Here is a 20,002-nt window from a genome sequence, read left to right as displayed (position 1 = left end):
ATTAGATGACTCCTTTCCTATAACCTATTACTATTTTGATTGCAGTTTTCATGACCACATTTTTCTACTTTACACATATATATCTGAGCTAGGTATGACATTTCCCCTAACTATCAGTCAGATACATTGCTGGTGTCACAAATCCCACCCTTAGCTGTCTCTGCATTGCTTTGCCCATGACAATGTTTTTCCCCTAATATTAATTTAACTAGGGAAACTACGCATGACCATCAAAAATATATAATGCAAAAACAATTGGTGTTTATGCCTTATCTTTAGTTACATGACTCACTCTTAAATTATTACACTTTCACTGTACCTGGGTACACATGACAACAATAAATCAAATCAAATCAAATCAAATAAATGAGCTACCAATGGAAGGCTTGTGACAAGATGTGGCAGCATCCTTTGTTTGCAAATTGCACAATTCTCATTACTCTCTTTTATTCACCTTGTGCTCTTCATCAACTACATCTGCATGTTTTAAACAGGACTGTCATTTTTTGAAAATGTTCACTTTGTCAATCTGTACCAATACTAGCACATAAATTATTGGAATATGATAACGTGTCTCACATGAACAGACGACCAGTTCCAAATAGCATTCAGTTCTCAGAGAAGGAGATTCTGTTAGAGTAGAAGTCCACTATGTAAAAGCTAATTCTGGAAAATGATCATTTCCTTTAACCTTCTTGGAACAGATTTTGAAACAATCTAGATATTGAGGGTAAATATCCAGAAGAGTTATAGATGGGGAGAATAATGATGAAAGCCCTTTTAACATAGCTACTGTTTTAATGGGAGATAGAATTAGAACAGTAACAATGAGTGAATGAATCACACAAATTCCAAAGTAGCAGTTAATAAGACCTTCCAATATATCTTAAAGGATTTTTTTGCAGGGAATCACCCAAACAGAACTAGCATACTTCTCAAAATGATACATGATGGAGAGTGAACAAATTGTTAACGTAACTTGATGACAATTATTGTCACTTTGATCCTTATCCCCTGCTCTCTTTCGTAGTTGCCTACCACTTAGTTTTCCAAATGAGCAAACTGTAAACCAACGAGCTTTGCAAAAGTTAATTGCTCTACCATGCTCAATATCAAGTTGCATTTTTGTCTCTTCCAGAGAAAGTTTTTTCAACAGCATAGGCATCATACTGGAGACACCACTAGTACTTAGAACATGCCTCAGTCCAGACTTTTACATGGATTTACAGCTTTTTAGTGAACTCAACTTATTGTCTTACTAAACCTAAAACAAATAGTTCTTCTGTATTCCTTATCCTTGCATTGATCTTATTAATTAATAATAGGAAGAGGCTGAATAGGCTGGAACTGTTTTCCCTGCAGCATTGGAAGCTGAGGGGGTGACCTTATAGAGGCTTATAAAACCATGAGCAGCATGAATAAGGGTGAATAGAGAAGGCCCCTTCCCTGTGGTGGTGAGTCCAAAACTGGAGGGCATAGGTTTAAGGTGAGAGGGGAAAGATTTCAAAAGGACCTAAGGGGTAATGTTTTCATGCAGAGGGTGGTACATGCGTGGAAAGCTGCCAGAGGAAGTGGGTGGTGGAGGCTGGGACAAATACAACATTTAAAAGGCATCTGGATGATACATGAATAGGAAGTGTTTAGAGGGAAAAAGGCAGAATTGTGACCAATGGGACCAGATTTATCCAGGATATCTGGTCCGTGCTGTACATCTCTACGACTCTATTACTAATTAATGAATCAATATAGTACTGTACCCGTTATTTTATTGTGTCATTGAGGGATTCTCTATTGGGGGAATCAAAAGTAATGGCACAAAATTGTCTATGAGGAATGTTTGAATCAGCCATGGAATGGAGGAGCAGGTTTGAGGGACTGAATGGCCTACACCTGTTCCAATTTCTTATGGACTTCTGGATTTATTATGTCCCATGTAAAGCTGAAGTACAAGCTCTATCTTGTTCTGCACAGTTAAAGAAATTTGCCACAAACACATTCTTCACAAGGCTAAGCTTCTTTCTGCTCGCTATAGTGAGTTCTGATTCATTGTTATCTTCCTTCTCTTTCTCAGAAACCTCTCCATCATGTATCATTTTGAGAAGTATGCTATTTCTGTTTGGGTGATTCCCTGCAAAAAAAATCCTTTAAGATATATTGGAAGGTCTTATTAACTGCTACTTTGGAATTTGTGTGATTCATTCACTCATTGTTACTGTTCTAATTCTATCTCCCATTAAAACAGTAGCTATGTTAAAAGGGCTTTCATCATTATTCTCCCCATCTATAACTCTTCTGGATATTTACCCTCAATATCTAGATTGTTTCAAAATCTGTTCCAAGAAGGTTAAAGGAAATGATCATTTTCCAGAATTAGCTTTTACATAGTGGACTTCTACTCTAACAGAATCTCCTTCTCTGAGAACTGAATGCTATTTGGAACTGGTCATCTGTTCATGTGAGACACATTATCATATTCCAATAATTTATGTGCTAGTATTGGTACAGATTGACAAAGTGAACATTTTCAACCTTCTGTAAAATCTATTAAAGTCCATTGACTATTCTTCTAAGGAATTTGTTTTCTGAATTCTGTCAAATTCTGACTATGTCTTTCAGGGATTTAACATCACCCTGCTTGTAAATTTCGTCCAGCAACTTCAACAAAAGGTCAAAGCTTCATTACAATCAACTGAGAGGCATCTTTTTTATTTGTTCATTCGTGGGATGTAAGCATCTATGGCTGGCCAGTAATTATTGCCTAACCCTTGTTGCCCTTGAGAAGGTGGTGGTGAGCTCCCATGTTGTACTGCTGCAGTCCACCTGCTGGGGGTTGACCCACAATGCCATTAGGGAGGGAATTCCAGGATTTTGACCGAGTGACATTGAAGGGAACAGCAATATATTTCCAGGTTAGGATAGTGAGTGGCTTAGAGCGGACCTTCAAGGTGGTGGTGTTCCCCCGTATCTGCTGCCCTTATCTTTCTAGGTAGAAGTGGTTGTGGATTTAGAACGTGATCTTGAGGAGCCTTAGTGAATTTCTGCAGTGCATCTTATCGTACACACTGCTGCCACTATGTGTTGTTGGTGGAGGGAGTGGATGCCTGTGAATATGGTGCCAATCAAGCAAGCTGCTTTGTCCCGGTAGTGTCAAGTTTCTTAAATGTTGTTGGGGCTGCAGTCATCCAGGCAAATGGGGAGTATTCCATCACACTCCTAACTTGGTTTTTGTAGATGGTGGACAGGCTTTGAGGAGTCAGGAGGTGAGTTACTCGCCACAGTATTCATAGCCTCTAACCTGCTCTTACAGACTCTGTGTTTATGTGATGAGTACAGTTGAGTTTCTGGTCAATGGTAACCCCTAGGATATTGATAGCGGGGGATTCAGTGATAGTAATACTATTGAATGTCCAGAGGAAGGAGTTAGATTTTCTCTAGTTGGAGGTGGTCATAGCCAGGCATTTGTGTGGCGCAAATGTTGCTTTTCTCTTTGAAAAGGGTTTGGGTTATCTTTTACAGCTCTAAACCAAACATGAGTTTAGCAGGGAGCACGTAGATGATGATAGGTGAGTAGCCCATCACATTCCTGCCCATCACTGGCCTGGTCACACATTAAGAATAGCAAATGCCAAGTAGCCCATCCACCTCTAGGCCTATTGAAGCCTCTTTAAAGATCTCAGTACACCTTCACTACCTTAATATGTTGGACAGTAGAAAGCAAACAAGGGTGGGGAGCCAGTTCTTTTCAACAAAGCTTTTGCCAGGAAGGAAGAGAGTACCCCATGCACATTGGAAGCATATACACCCGAAAATTGTTCACTCACTTTGTGCCACCCCACTTGTCATCATATCACCCACCTCGCTGCCATACCAAAATATTTGGAATTTTCTTGGTCTCAGTTGCTGTTGATCTATTTCATGGGAATGTTTATGGCCTCCACAATGCCCTCGCCCGAGTTCTGATGTTGCTGGAATGGCGAGAACAATTAGCCAATCAGGTCAGCGAGTAAATCATGATGACAGGGCTTCCTTTAACTGAACGGCTAATCTCCCACTCTCTGTTTATAAAGGCTACCCACATGTAAAAGAGAAGCATTTTTGTAAAATTGCTACATTTGCTAACAACTTTTTCAATTTGGGGCATAGGCAAGCCTCCCATGTGAAATTTAGCCCCAGGGCCCAGTTGTTGATAAGACTGAAAGCAGTAATGAGCTGGTCAGACAATAGGTTTGAGCTTTGAAGTTTACGGTCATTAATTGGTTCACAAGTCAATGTGTGAAACAAAAATTCCCAGCTATTTACTAACATGTACCCTTACTGATAGTTTAAACTAACAATTTCTTGGTGAATTTAACTTCCAGGATGAGTCTAACCTGTACTTCAATTTGTCTTTTTTATTGTATCACTATATCTCAAGTATAATTGATACACAGCAATTCACAGATCAGAGATCAGAGTAACCTGGGACCCAGTGCGATACATAAGAGAACAGTTTCCAGGTCCGAATTTCAGATGTTTTAAAAACAAACTGTGAAATGAGAGAAGGAATCCCAGGGGTCTGGCCATTTGGTAGAAGCTTTTTGTTGATATTAAATAGAGGAAGCAAATGGGTCGTCATCTGTTTTTACAAGTGGAAACTAGGCCTTCATCTGTTTGTACAAGTGAAAGGCGGTTTCAAATAACTACCCTGTTGCTGGATGGGAACAGCTCTTCATTGTGAAGAAATAAAAAGTCACCGGAAAAATATTACAAAACTGAATCCATCTTTTTTTTATTTATGTCCTTACTCCTACTGTCAAATCAATTAAAACCACAGATATCAAAAAGTCCTTACAAATGAATGATGACAATTGCTACAGTGAGCAAATAAACATTCTGGTTCTCTCCAACTCTGCCTGTTTTTCTGTGTTCTAATTCTATAGGAAAGGATAATACTTCCACACAAACCTGGAGTGAAAATGTAGGATTGACACTGTTTGTTCACAGATCATGTCATTGAATAAAATCATAGAAATCTGCAGCACAGAAAGAGGTCAGCTGAGTTATTAGGCAGAATTTGCAGTCCTCCCTTTTAAGTCAGTTTGGAGAAGGGGTGACATTTCATGGGGCAGGAAGGTGCAGGGCCCTGATTAAGTCTGGTAGTAAAATTGGAAGTCATCAGGAGTTTAGAGGAGGTTACATAAAGGAGGGGAGTTGCAGCGTCTGAAGGATGTTACAGAACTGGGGAATGTTGTAAGCATTGCCTGCAATGGACAACTGCCAAGTGCAGATCGCCACTGGTTCTCGGGATGGTATTCCCAATCCCAGGATGTTCAATCCAGAGAAAACCCAATGCTGGCCACTTTGACAGACAATCTCAGAAAGAGGGGATGTTAGGTTCTCCCTAGTTGATCACCAGTGTCCCATTGCCTAGATTAATTGCAGCTTTTCATGTCCATGCCAGTCAAAAATGAGCTATCCCATTTGCCGGTTTCTGCTCCTTAGCTTTGTAAGTTTTAGCTTTCCAACCGCACATTCTGACAGCTTTAAAATGTGTTGAGGTTGTTACCCGTTCAGGTACTGAGTTTCAGATCTTCACCACTCTCTGGGCGGAAATGTTTCTCCTCAACCTCCCTCTAATCCTTCAACTCGTTACTTTCAATCCAAGCCTGTGTTAATGACCTTCCTGCAAAGGCAGAATCGTCCTTGCTGTTGTGTTATGGCTCACATTCAGTCTCTCAGTTCACCTTTTCAGACATATGCTCATGATGTCATGACTGTGCAGTAGCATGTGACCGGAGGATAAAACAGTCTCAAACTCCATCTTATATGATGCCACCTGAAGCATGACATGCTTCACATCATTATCCCCTCCAGATTGATCTCAAAGCTGTATGGCCTGCGTCTCGGCTCCACCCTCTGCAACTGGATCCTCAGGTTCCTGACCCACAGATTGCAATCAGTGAGGATAGGTAACTGCACCTCGTCCACAATAGCACTCAATACTAAAGTGCCAGCAAACCCCCCCCCCACCCCCCCCCCCCCCCCGCCAAGGACGCAGTCTCAGCCCCCTACTGTACTTCCTGTGCACCTACAATTGTGTAGCCAAACTCTGAATGAAAGCCATCTACAAGTTTGCTGATGACACCACTGTAGTGGGAAGGATATCTAACAATGGCGAGTCAAAATACAGAGGAGAGGTAGAGAGCTTGGTGACATGGTGCAATGAAACAACCGCTCTCTCAACATCAAAAAAGCTAAAAAAAACTGATCACTTACTTCAGAAATAAAGGAAGAGAACATGCCCCTACATCAATGGAACTGACACTGAGAGGGTGAAGGGTATCAAATTTCTTAGAGTGATGATAACTGATGACCTGCCCTGGGCTTCCCATATAAATGCAACAGTCAAAAAGGCACAATGACACCTCTTCTTTCTCAGGCGGTTCAGGAAATGTGGCATGTCCACAAGGTCCCTCATCGACTTCTACAGATGCACCACTGAAAGCACACTGTCCGGTTGCATAACGGCCTGGTACGGCAACTGCTCTGCCCAGGACCGTAAGAAACTACAGAAGGTGGAGTGCACAGCCCAGACCGTCACAGAAGCCAACCTTCCATCCATGGACTCCATTTACACAGCTCGCTACGAAGGAAAGGTGGCCAACATCATCAAAGCCCCATTGCACCCTGGTAATGACGTCCTACAACCCCTTCCATCAGGCAGAAGATACAGAAGTCTGAACACACACACAGGCAAGCTCAGGAACATCTTCTTTCTGGTTGTTACCAGACTGTTGAATGGACTCTAGCCTCAAAAAATGTAACCTGCAATGTAACCTGTATGCCTCTAAGTCCTTTTGATCTGCACATCCTTTGCTTGCTGTGATCTGTCTGGACCACACATAAACATTCTCACAACATTCTGCTAAACCTGTTTGTGCTGATCATATCCCTATTATTTCACAGTGACTAGAATTGCATCCAGGACACTAGCTGTGATTTAACAAGTGTTTTATGCAGTGTTAGCACAATCTGCTAGTTTTTATACTGTAGACTTTGGTGAGCAATGAAACGTATTCTGCATGCCTCATTAACAACCTATTGTGGTAGAGTGGTATTATCACTGGATTAATAATCCAGAGATCCAATGCTTATGCCTTGAGAATATGTATTCAAATCCTACCGCTGGTAGAATTTAAAAGCAATTAATAACCCGAGAACTGAAAGCTTCTGTCAGCAATGGTGACCTCGAGATGATCATTAATTGTCATTTTTTAAAAAATGGTTTGACAAATGTCCTTCGAGAAGGAAATGCACTTTCCACACCTGGTCTGACCTGTGTGTGACTCCAGGCTCACCACAACATAGTTGACGTTTAAGATAATAAAATGTGAGGCTGGATGAACACAGCAGGCCAAGCAGCATCTCAGGAGCACAAAAGCTGACATTTCGGGCCTAGACCCTTCATCAGAGAGGGGGATGGGGAGAGGGAACTGGAATAAATAGGGAGAGAGGGGAAGGCAGACCGAAGATGGAGAGTAAAGAAGATAGGTGGAGAGAGTGTAGGTGGGGAGGTAGGGAGGGGATAGGTCAGTCCAGGGAAGACGGACAGGTCAAGGAGGTGGGATGAGGTTAGTAGGTAGCTGGGGGTGCGGCTTGGGGTGGGAGGAAGGGATGGGTGAGAGGAAGAACCGGTTAGGGAGGCAGAGACAGGTTGGACTGGTTTTGGGATGTAGTGGGTGGGGGGGAAGAGCTGGGCTGGTTGTGTGGTGCAGTGGGGGAAGGGGACGAACTGGGCTGGTTTAGGGATGCAGTAGTGGAAGGGGAGATTTTGAAACTGGTGAAGTCCACATTGATACCATATGGCTGCAGGGTTCCCAGGCGGAATATGAGTTGCTGTTCCTGCAACCTTCGGGTGGCATCATTGTGGCAGTGCAGGAGGCCCATGATGGACATGTCATCTAGAGAATGGGAGGGGGAGTGGAAATGGTTTGCGACTGGGAGGTGCAGTTGTTTGTTGCGAACTGAGCGGAGGTGTTCTGCAAAGCGGTCCCCAAGCCTCCGCTTGGTTTCCCCAATGTAGAGGAAGCCGCACCGGGTGCAGTGGATGCAGTATACCACATTGGCAGATGTGCAGGTGAACCTCTGCTTAATGTGGAATGTCATCTTGGGGCCTGGGATGGGGGTGAGGGAGGAGGTGTGGGGACAAGTGTAGCATTTCCTGCGGTTGCAGGGGAAGGTGCCGGGTGTGGTGGGGTTGGAGGGCAGTGTGGAGTGAACAAGGGAGTCATGGAGAGAGTGGTCTCTCCGGAAAGCTGACAGGGGAGGGGATGGAAAAATGTCTTGGGTGGTGGGGTCGGATGGTAAATGGCGGAAGTGTGTCGGATTGTAAATGGCGGAAGTGTCAGCTTTCCGGAGAGACCACTCTCTCCGTGACTCCCTTGTTCGCTCCACACTGCCCTCCAACCCCACCACACCCGGCACCTTCCCCTGCAACCGCAGGAAATGCTACACTTGTCCCCACACCTCCTCCCTCACCCCCATCCCAGGCCCCAAGATGACATTCCACATTAAGCAGAGGTTCACCTGCACATCTGCCAATGTGGTATACTGCATCCACTGTACCCGGTGCGGCTTCCTCTACATTGGGGAAACCAAGCGGAGGCTTGGGGACCGCTTTGCAGAACACCTCCGCTCAGTTCGCAACAAACAACTGCACCTCCCAGTCGCAAACCATTTCCACTCCCCCTCCCATTCTCTAGATGACATGTCCATCATGGGCCTCCTGCACTGCCACAATGATGCCACCCAAAGGTTGCAGGAACAGCAACTCATATTCCGCCTGGGAACCCTGCAGCCATATGGTATCAATGTGGACTTCACCAGTTTCAAAATCTCCCCTTCCACTACTGCATCCCTAAACCAGCCCAGTTCGTCCCCTCCCCCCACTGCACCACACATCCAGCCCAGCTCTTCCCCCCCACCCACTGCATCCCAAAACCAGTCCAACCTGTCTCTGCCTCCCTAACTGGTTCTTCCTCTCACCCATCCCTTCCTCCCACCCCAAGCCGCACCCCCAGCTACCTACTAACCTCATCCCACCTCCTTGACCTGTCCGTCTTCCCTGGACTGACCTATCCCCTCCCTACCTCCCCACCTACACTCTCTCCACCTATCTTCTTTACTCTCCATCTTCGGTCCGCCTCCCCCTCTCTCCCTATTTATTCCAGTTCCCTCTCCCCATCCCCCTCTCTGATGAAGGGTCTAGGCCCGAAACGTCAGCTTTTGTGCTCCTGAGATGCTGCTTGGCCTGCTGTGTTCATCCAGCCTCACATTTTATTATCTTGGAATTCTCCAGCATCTGCAGTTCCCATTATCTCTGATACTATAGTTGACGTTTAATTGCTTCCTGACATGGCCTTGCAAGCCACTCAGTTCAAGGCCACTTCAGGATGGGCAATGAATGCTGGCCTTGCCAGGGTGTCCATATTCCATGGGAAGAAAAAATCCACCCACTGTGCTACGTTCAGAGCTCTGTGAACATTCATTCCAAAGCTGCTGTTTTTCTATGCTCTAAGTATTCTACTATTTGTTATGTACAATATTTCCCAGGCTTGTTAACTTTTCCAAAATGCATTACCTTACACTTATAGTGATTTAATTCCAATTGTTATCGTACTGCCCATCTGAACAGTCCTGTGATATCAACCTGCAGTTTCCTCTTCAAAATCCATTGGTGTACTGTTTTACTGTTATCTGCAAATCATATCCCTCATATTCAAGGCTAAATACCATGAAAAGTAATGGATTCCAGTGGAGACAACCTTCGAATCACAAAACAAGCTATCAATCATTACCCTTATCTTAGTGCCACTGAGATAATTTTGTATCCAGTATTTCATCTTCTGCCATGTGCAACCCTGTAATAAATCTTTCCAAACACCAAGCTGACTACATGAACTATGCTGACATAATTAACCCTCCTTATTACCTTCTCAAATAATTCAGTCAATTTAGTCATATATGCACTTCTCTTAACAAATCTCTGCTCACATTTCTTCATTAACCTCTCACTTTCTAATTAATGGATGATAATATCCTTCAGCAGTTTTCTGAAATATTGCTCACCACAGATATTCGGCAGACTGCCATGGCAGCCTTCTATCCCATAAACAATTGATTCTACTTTGGTAGTTGACATTGTTTCCTGGGTAAAATGTGACTGCCAGTATGATTTATTTTCATTGCCTTCCAATATTTTAGCCCATACTACGAAGACCGAGTTTTTGTTAAGACGGCTATTTCAAGTTTATTAACAATACTGAGTATTTATACTGCCGCGAGTTTTTAAAAATATTACTCATGGTGTGTGTATAAGGCCACAAAACTATAAGAAATAGGACAGGATTAGGCCATTCGGCCTTCAAACCTGCTCCACCATTTGATAGGATCATGGTTCACCTGACATTCCTCAAATCCACATTCCTGCCTTTTCCCTGTAACCCTTGATTTCCTGACTGATCATGAATCTATCTCCACCTTAAATACACACAAGGACTCTGTCCCCACAGCTCTCTGTGGCAAGGAGTTACAAAGACTCACAACCCTCTGAGAGAAGAAATTCCTCCTCATCTCAGTCTTAAATTGGTGCCGTTCTATTCTGAAACTATGCCCTCTGCTTCTGGACTCTTCCATGAAGGGGACCATCCTCTCAGCATTTGTCCTGCTAAGGTCCTTAAGAATCCTGTATATTCGGATGAGTTCACTTCTCATTCTCCCAACCTCAAGTGAGTAGAGTCTCAAAATTTTCAACTTTTGCTTATAAGACATTCTCTCCATACCAGGGATCAGCCTTGCAAACCTGCTCTGACCTGCCTCCAATGAAACAATATCTTTCCTGAAATAAAGGGACCAAAACTGCTCACAGTACTCCACGTCTGATGTCACTGGCACCTTGTGCAGTTGCAGTAAGACTCCCCGCTCTTCAACTCCAACCCCCTTGAAATAAGGTCCAATATTCTAACAGCCTTCCTGATTGCCTGCTGCTCCCGTGTGCCAGCTTTCGGTGTTTGATGTACAAGTATCCTAAGTCCTTTTGTGTTGCAGCTTTCTGCAGTTTTTCTTCATTTATATAACACTCTGGTCTTTTGTTCCTGCTTTCAAAATGAACAATTTCATATTTCCCCACATTGTACTCCATTTGCCAACATTTTGCTCATTTAATTAATTTATCAATTTCTCACTGTGAACTGTCTGTATCCCTCTCACAACTTGCCTTCCACTTATTTTTGTGTCATCTACAAATATAGCACATTCACTTCCTTCCTACAAGTCATTAGTATATAATGTAAACCATTGCAGTTTTAGCACAAGGTAGACAAACAGGAGGCTAGAAGAACACAGGAGGCCAGGCAGTATCTGGAGGGAAGGAGTAGTCAATGTATTGGATATTATCTTTCTTCAGGACTACAGTTCCAGCACTGATCCCTGTGGAACCATACTTTTAACAAGACACTAACCTGAAATATGCTGGTAAGGCAAGTATTTGGCATCCATCTGTAACTGCCCTGGAGAAGAGGGTGGTGAGCTGTCTTTTTCAACCACAGCAGTCATAGAATCCCGACAGTGTGGAAACAGGTCCTTCGGCCCAACAAATCCACACCTACATTCACAGCATCCCACCCAGACCCATCCCCCTAATCTACACATGGCTGAATACTACAGCAATTTAGCATGGACAATCCACCTAGCCTGTACATTGTTGGATTGTGGGAGGAAACCAGGGCACCCGGAGGAAACCCACACCGACACGGGGAAAATGTACAAACTCCACACAGACAGTCACCCGAGGGTGGAATCGAACCCGGGTTCTTGGTACTGTGAGGCTGCAGTGCTAACCACTGAGCCACCGTGCTGCCCTCAAGGTGGGGGGACAATAGAGTGCTGTAGGGGGAAGGGCCATATGATGTATGATGACAGTGAAGGAATGATGATAGTTCTGAGTCAGGATATTCTGTGATTTGGAAATGGCTATATTCCCATCCATCTGTTCCCCTTGATCTTCGAGGTGATAGAGGTCACAGGTTTAGAAGGTGCTGGTCCAAAAATCCTCAACGAGATGCTGCAGTGCACCTTGTAGATGGTACCTGCTGCTGCCACTGTGCATCTGCGGTGAAGTGAATGATCTCGAATGTGGAGGATGTGGTGCCAATCAAGTGGGCTGCTTTGTTCTGGATGATGTCAAGCTTCTTGAGTGCACCATTCAGCAAGTGGGGAGTATTCTATTAAGTTCCTGACTTTGTGTTGTACGTGTTGGACAGGCTTTGAGGAGTCAGGAATTGAGTTGCGCACAACAGGATTCTTAGGCTGTTATATATACTTATAGCCTCAAGACTTACATGCCTGGTCTAATTCAGTTCCTAATTAATAACAGCACCCAGGATATTGACAGTGTAGGATTTAGCATTGTTAAAGCAGTTGAATATAAGGAGTAATGGATTAGATTGTCTCAATTTTGAGATGGTCATTTCACCCATGTGATGTGAATGTTACTTGTCACCTTCCTGCCCAAGCTTGGATTTGTCCAGGCCTTTCTGCATTTGGACGTGGACGACTCCAACATCCAAAGCATCACGAATGGAGCTGAACATTGTGTTGACATCCCTGCTCTGACCACATGATGGAGGGAAGGTCATTGATGAAGCAACTGAAGATGGCTGGGCCTGAGGAATTTCCGCAGAGATGACCTGGAGCCGAGATGACTGATCTCCAACAAATAGAACCATCTAGGCCCGAAACGTCAGCTTTTGTGCTCCTAAGATGCTGCTTGGCCTGCTGTGTTCATCCAGCTCCACACCTTGTTATCTTCCTTTGTGTTAGGTGTGACTCCAATCACTGGAGAGATTTCCCCCTGTTTCCTGTTTACTCGGTTACATGATGCTATACTTGGTGCAATGCTGCTTTGATGGCAAGGACAGTCATTCTCACCTCCCCATTGGAGTTTGGCTTTTTGTCCATGTTTGGACTAAAACTATAATGAGGTCAGAAATGGAGGAGCCTGAGGGAGATCCCAAATTGAGAATTATTGACCAGATAATTCCTTTGTAAGTGTTGCTTGATAATATTGTTGATGCCTCCTTCCTGATGACCATCTAGGTTTTTGAAGTGATGATTGACCAGGTTGGATTTGTCCTGCTTCATATTCAATGAAATGTTTGGGAATTTTCCACATTATTGGGGAAATGACAACATTTTAGCTGTGCTTCAGCCAGTTTGCTGGGGGGAAGGGCTCTTTCTGCTGTGCAAATCTCCACTATTATTGCCCAAATGTTGCAGGATCCGTAGTTTTGCACATTCCAATGCCTTCAGCTATTTCTTGATATTATACAGAGTAAACTAAATTGGTCGAAGACTAGCCCCTGTAATGCTGGGGTCATCAAGAAGAGTCAAGATGAACTAACCACTCAGCACTTCTGCCTGAAGATAGATGTAAATACATCAGCTTTCTGTTTGCACTGAGTTCCCCATCATTGAGATTATTTGTTGGGCCTCCACCTCCTGTTAGTTGGCTATTTGTCCACCATTTACCACTGGATGGGACAGAACTGTGGATCTTGGTCTGATCTAATGATTATTGAAATGCTTTGCCCCGTTGAGGAATATCAGACATCAGGATATTACAGTTGCTGTCTAGAATATGGCAATCAGAGTGTCAATAACCATTGCACACATCATACAAAACAGAACTAAGTGAAGCAGTCAGTCACCAGGACATAAACCTATCTTTGCACATGGAAAGTATCCGTTCTGATTTTGCCCCATGACTGAGAAGGAATCTCATGGGAAGGAGAGTTCTCTTGATTATTGAGATTTATGGAATTAACATGTATCATATGATCTGATCAGTGGATTGCCTTCCTTATTGATCTCAGGCCCATATTTGGATTCATAGGCCAATGTGCTTTTATTCTGTACCCATGAGACCTCTGCACATATGGTCTAGTTTGTCTTGATGTAGTGCTTGTGAAATGACCATTTGTTTGCCTTAAAAGGTTATATTCTTCAAGAGTTCTTGTTGGTTTCTGAATAACCAGAAGAAAGGTTTCAGATCAGGGACCTCTCAGGTGCATTCAGGTCATTCGCTGATGTTGATCGTTTTGAGTTTTTGCTGAATCTGAAAGGACAGCTTTCCTGCTTGTATGAAGTCCATCTAGATAGTAGTTTTTTTTGTGTTTTGTTGACTGTGGTGATTATCTCAATACCCAGGGCAAGAAGTAGTGCTAGGCACATAGCAACTATAGATTGTGGAGAAAGTAACCCTGACATAACCAGGCATTTCTCAGTGAAACATGCATCTCTTTCAAACCTTGGGAGAAAGAATTTCAAGTGGGTCCCTCTATTTCCCTTCCCTCTTTCCATTTAACAATACAACCCTTGTTTGAAGTGAAAGTGTGTCTACACTCACATGAACATCCAAATACCACCTCGTAAATTTGGGGCTCAACATGTTCAGGGAAAAACCTACTGTTATGCAGTTCCAACAGAATTCTTCCTGAGTTATGAAGGAGTGTGCCAGAACAGCCATGAATTTATGGACTGATTATTTTCAGGTTAGAAAAAGTGGGGCTAAATTTAGTGTGAAAGGGCATTAGTTAGAAAATTATAAAACCTTAGATATAGAAAGCACAGAAAATGAAGGAAACAAAGCAGAAAGAAAGCAAAGGAACTTTAAATGTGAAAACAACTTTTACCTATTTAATTCTTCCGCGTCACTTGTTTCTAACAACTTGTAATTTTACCATAAATTCAGTGAGAGAGAACACTTTATCGAAATCTGATTTATAGCACATAAGTTGGCAACAACAAATAACTAAGTGAAAAATTTACAATCTAATATGTGACATCTCCTCATTCCCACAGCATTATCAAAGGACTTTCAATCATGCAAAAGGATAACATAGTCATTAGCTTTTGAGTTTTGTCCATTAAATTACTTTGCTTAGTGTCCATGTGTAGGTTTAATGAGCCACCACCAAGACTTTCAATCGTAATTCAAATCAGAAATAAAGCACTGGTGGGATCCTGCTCTGCTGCAGCCCATTCCATTACAGAACTCGAATGAAGACAGACTTGATAACAGAATTCAGACTCCGTGGGAGGTATGCAATCCATTCATTGCAAACCGTCTGGTTCAGTACAGAAATTAAAATCTAATTTTGTTCAGCAGATTTATGAAATTCTCTGAAATGAAGCAATACTGAGAACAATTAAAAGAATTCAACCTAAATATTATTAAATTTATGATTACAGATATTCAAAAGCAAAACATTACTGAATACAATCCCATGTCCAAATGATAGCTATATTGTCCCAATTAACCAAAAGTACATTTGTTATCAAGAATATGGTAACTGTGGGGGCTGTGAGCTTTTTGCTCATGACTATATTTGTTATTAAGGCACAATTATTTTCACTGTGTTCAGAGGCTTCCAAACCACACATACACCTCTGCAATAAAAATGGCAAATATTTTGTTGCCTGGGAAATGGGTCAAAATCTGTTTCCATTCAGACATTTCTGCATTATGGGAAAACGTAAAGACCATTAAATGTTGTCTAAAACAGTCAGAAAGAGGGATGAATTGAGAGTATAAAATAAAAAGAAAAGCCAGCCAGAGATCTAAAACCACACTGTAGACATTTCTACAAGTAAATGAAATGGAAAGCAGATGCTAAATTGAGTATTGATCTCATTAGGAATCAATTATCAGAAATGAAGCATTTGCAATCACTTTGAACAAGTATTTTGTACCTGTCTTCAAAATGGAAAACAAAACATGCATCCTAACATTCGTAGAAAATCATATGGCTAAAATAAGGGAGGAATTTAAAACAATCACTATCACTAGAAGAAAGCACGAGGAAAACTGAAGGTATTAAACACTGACAAGCCTCCACAAGCTGATAGCCTGCATCTTGGGATCTCAAAGGAAGTGACTGGAGAGATAGTGAGCACGTTGGTTGCAACTTCCCAAAATTCTCACATCCTGGAAACTTCCCAATGAAATTGAAAACCAGACATGTGACACTACTATTGGAGAAAAGATGGAGAGAGTAGCACCCAATCAGTCTACTATCTGTTTAATATAAACAACAAATGCTGGAGATCACAGCAAGTCAGACAGCATCCATGGAGAGAGAGCAAGTTAACACTGTGAGTCTAGATGACTCTTCATCAGAGCTGTTGAAGAGTCATCCAGGCCTGAAACATCAACTGTTTCTGTCCTCATGGATGCTGTCTAACCCACTGTGATCCCCAGCATCTGTTGTTTTCACTACAGATTCCAGCATCTGCAGTAATTTGCTCCTGTCATATCTGTTTAATATCTAGGAAAATGCTAGAACTTACTATTAAGGATGTAACAGCAAAAAACTTTGAAACTGACAACACAATCCATCCTGACTTGGAAATATATCACTGCTCCTTCACTGTCACTGGGTCAAGATCTGAAATTTTCTCTCCCCAAGGGCATTGTGGGCTGCAGCAGCTCAATAAGGCAGCTCACCTCTACCTTCTCAAGGACAGCTAGGGACGGGCAATAAACGCTGGCCAGCCAATGATACCCACATCCCATGAACAGAAGTAGGCAGAGTCAATCTGGTTTTGTGAAAGGGAAATCATATTTGATAAATTGGTTAGCGTTCTCTGATGATGTAATAAGAAATTGACGAATGGAGGTCAAGAAAATGTTGCACATTTGGATTTCCAAAAGGCCTTCAGTAAGGTAAATATACTGCTGAAGACCTCATTTATGCCTTTGTCACTTCTAGATATGACAACTCCAATACATTCTTTGCTGGCCTCTCCGATTCACCAGAAAATAAGAGGGCTTGGGCCTGCAGATGAAGTGTGTTTAAATGTTGTAGAGGAGGTGGAAGAGTACAGTAGCTGATTTTTGCTTGTCTGTCTGTCAGGACATGCATCTATTTGGGGAAAGCAGAAGATTTTGTCATCTGTAGTTTGCAAGAAATATGGAGGCTGTCTTTGCAGTACCTCTGGGTATGTTACAAGACCAACATGTACAATGAGGTCACAGAAAGGGGAACTGTACAGTGAGGAAGGAGGACATCTTATCCGCAGTGAGTTTTCTGAGAGCACATTCATACTTCCATCTGAGCAAGAAACCCCAATGGCTGTGCCAGCTTGGGTTCATCAAGGAGATGGTTGCAGAACTACACCAACTGTGAAGCCTCAAACCTGAATGAGGATGTTACTGTCAGGGGTCAAAGGGTGGCACTGGCACTCGACTTATATGTAAGCTGATCTGTCTAGCAGGAGCAAGCAACTGCTCCAATATCCATTCATTCATCCAGGAGGTGACGGAATCTCTACATCCCAAGAGAAAACATCTCCAAAGAGGGAAAATCAGGATAAGCAGACAACACATGGACTTTGCCAGGATAGTGGGATTCCTGACAGAATGGCCCAAAAACAGAAAAGCTATGGTTTCATTAATGCACAACTGAATTGTGACCATGTATAGTACATGATGGTGGTGACTACCTGTTATCCTGGCAAAAGCCAAGATCCTTTCATTCTAAGGAAATATTTGTGCCTGTAAGGACAACTAGAAGATGGCAGGTTGGGACAAACGTTACCCAATGTTCAGGTTGTGAGGACAGCATGGAGGACCATGAAAGAACCGTGGAGCCAATAGGAACACCTTGGAGCAGATCATTGCTCTGCTGATCCAAAAGTCTAATGCCTGATCTACCCAGGAGAGCCATCCAATATACTTCCAAATGTGTCCCCTAATTTTGGGGTGGTGTGCTTTTTTTTATCAGCTTCAATGGGTCCTCACTGGAGACTGACCACAATCCCAGCAGTGACCATTGGGATCAGTGGTCACTGTAGAGTTGTTGGTGAGCTGGAACATGTGCTAGCATCCTATACTATTCAGCACATTTTAGCGCTGACTGCCTTACTGGGACCAAACTCAAAAAGATTGTGAATTAAAGCTCCCACGAGCAGAAACAGGAACAAACAGATTTTACCCATTTATTTAAAGACAGTAGGGAATGTATTCTATCAAAAGTGTTTGCACAGTTCTCTTTCTCTAGTGTAGATATGAAAGTGTTTCCAGTCAGAATTCATACTATAGTCTGTGGCAATCCATTAAGAAAATATATATTTACTGCTACTATTTACAGTCAATACGGAAACCAATAGGAAGCTGAGTTTGATTTATTGCTATCTATCAGGCACTGTTTCTGTGGTGAAAATTAGGATTAATATGAAACAAAATATCTGTCCACTGGAATACTTATCAACAGTTAGAATACACAAGACCATGACCAGGAATTATGCTCATTAATGTGAATGACAATCATCCTTATAGCTTAATACATTTCTGTTGAGTGATCAGCACCTCAGAAGCCTAAGTTAATAAGGCAACTTTCATGGGAGTTGTATTCAGACACTTCATTGGGCAGCACAGTGGCCCAGTGGTTAGCACTGCTGCCTCTCAGCACCAGGGACCTGGGTTCAACTCCACCCTCAGGTGACTGTCTCTGTGGGTGTCCTCCAGGTGCTCTGGTTTCCTCCCACAGTCCAAAGATGTGCAGGTTAGGTGAATTGGCCATGTTAGGTCACCCATAGTGCCTAAAGATGTTTGGGTTAGACATGGAGAAATGCAGGGGTAGGGGAATGTGTCTGGGTGGGATGCTCTTTGGAGGGGCAGCATGGACTTGTTGGGCCAAGTGGCCCATTTCTGCACTGTAGTGATTTTATTATTATAGCATCATTGCAATACATTTTTGATTTCATGAATAAGTGCAATAAAATGAATTCATTTTTGCCCCCTTGACCTTAAACATTTACTTTCTTCACCTATTTACATTGGCAACATGACAATAGTATCCAAGAAATCAGCCCCACTTCACTGCTAATAAAAAAAGTAAAGGGGAATGGAGAAAGGTAAGAGGGGGTTAGCAATCAACAATGGGGCCCATTGGTTCTTATGACGCTGCAATTTATGGTAGACCAATAAGAAACTGATACTGAGTGCAAATCATTGTAACTCATTTGAATCATTGTTGTCCAATTAAATGTGTGTAGGTATCGAATAATTCAATTATCAGATGGACATTATTCAGAAAATACAGTTGTACAGAAATTTCCCTCTGAACTAGATGAAAGAAAATGATATTACCAAGAAGACCAGCACTGAATTTTATCCTGCACCATCTCAGGCTTTATGCTGGACAGTAGTTTTCATATCAGATCAAGTTCTTCCATTGCTCCAGTGCAATGGTCATGTGAGACTAGCTATTTTAACATTAAGCAGCAAAAAAATACCATAGTCAGTGACCGGTAGTCCCAAACTACCATAAAAAGGTTTACTTCTTATTCAATGTTTATCTCCTCTTTGGATCAGTTTGTAAATTGGACATATTTAATGTTGTTCAAATAAATTGTCTTATTCAGACAAAATGATGAGAGGCATAGATAGGTGGATAGTCAGAGGCTTTTTCCCAGGTGGAAAGGTCAATTATGAGAGGGTTGAGGTTCAAGATGAGAGCGGGAAAGTTTAGGAGAAGTGCTGAGAAGATTTTTCACTCAGAGGATGGTGGGTGCCTGAAATGCACTACCAACAACAATGTGGTTGACTCTTAACTGCCCACTGGGCAATGAGGGATGGGAAATAAATGCTGGCCTAGCCAAAGTTACCCACATCCCACGAACAAATAAATAAAAAAATTATTGGTCCAGTGATATTACCGTTACACCAGCATTTCCTCACACAACATGTGAGTGAGTACAGTGGCCAGTGATCATGACTCTGGGACCAAATCAAGGGAAAGTGAGCAATTCTGTGTACCAGAGCATGGGTTGAAAAGACTGTGTTATTGGTGCACTGTTTTTGCAGGGAGTAATGTGGCCCGTGGCTGCATAGGTGTTTTTTTTGTCGCATTACTGATATAGAAAGTGAAACTTACCTGTTTGTTTGAAGAATCATTCGCCT

The sequence above is a fragment of the Stegostoma tigrinum genome, chromosome 5 (genome assembly GCF_030684315.1).
Source record: "Stegostoma tigrinum isolate sSteTig4 chromosome 5, sSteTig4.hap1, whole genome shotgun sequence".
Classification (NCBI taxonomy): Eukaryota; Metazoa; Chordata; class Chondrichthyes; order Orectolobiformes; family Stegostomatidae; genus Stegostoma; species Stegostoma tigrinum.
Note: the sequence above shows the minus strand (reverse complement) of the source record.